This window comes from Arachis duranensis, chromosome 4 (assembly GCF_000817695.3).
Source record: "Arachis duranensis cultivar V14167 chromosome 4, aradu.V14167.gnm2.J7QH, whole genome shotgun sequence".
Classification (NCBI taxonomy): Eukaryota; Viridiplantae; Streptophyta; class Magnoliopsida; order Fabales; family Fabaceae; genus Arachis; species Arachis duranensis.
In genome coordinates, this window is record NC_029775.3 from 67,112,511 (window position 1) to 67,113,384 (window position 874).

General features: G+C 38.3%; 1 non-coding gene across 1 annotated transcript; it reads right to left on the reverse strand.

Annotated features, from left to right (window-relative positions):
* Window positions 1-611: 611 nt before the first annotated feature.
* On the reverse strand, window positions 612-715 carry LOC127747097 (small nucleolar RNA R71). The gene has a single exon (XR_008008900.1). It is a non-coding gene; the product is annotated as a small nucleolar RNA R71 (small nucleolar RNA).
* Window positions 716-874: the final 159 nt, after the last annotated feature.

An 874-nucleotide genomic window follows, 5' to 3' on the forward strand; every position in this document is an offset into this window, starting at 1 on the left:
TCTACTAACATAAAGGAATCTCTATACTGTGACATAGAGGATTTCTCTTATTTTCTTGTTTTCTTCTCTTTCATATGAGCAGGAACAAGGACAAAAGCACTCTTGTTGAAATTGATCCTGAACCTGAAAGGACTCTGAAGAGGAAACTAAGAGAAGCTAAATTACAACAATCCAAAAGCAACCTTTCAGAAATTTTCGAACAAGAGAAGGAGATGGCAGCCGAACCCAATAATGATAATGCAAGGAGGATGCTTGTTGATTTTACTAAGCCCACGTCCAAATTTGATGGAAGAAGCATCTCCATTCCTGCCATTGGAGCCAATAATTTTGAGCTTAAACCTCAACTAGTTGCTTTAATGCAACAAAACTGCAAGTTTTATGGACTTCCATCTGAAGATCCTTACCAGTTTTTAACTGAGTTCTTGCAGATTTGTGAGACTGTTAAGACGAATAGAGTTGATCCTGAAGTCTACAGACTCATGCTTTTCCCTTTTGCTGTAAGAGACAGAGCTAGAATATGGTTGGATTCACAACCTAAAGATAGCCTGGACTCCTGGGATAAGCTGGTCACTGCCTTCTTGGATAAATTATTTCCTCCTCAAAAACTGAGCAAGCTTAGAGTAGATGTTCAGACCTTCAAACAAAAAGATGGTGAATCCCTCTATGAAGCTTGGGAAAGATACAAGCAGTTGACCAAAAGGTGTCCATCTGACATGTTTTCAGAATAGACCATATTAGATATATTCTATTATGGTCTATCTGAGTTTTCAAAAATGTCATTGGACCATTCTGCAGGTGGATCCATTCACCTAAAGAAAACGCCTGCAGAAGCTCAAGAACTAATTGACATGGTTGCAAATAACCAATTCATGTA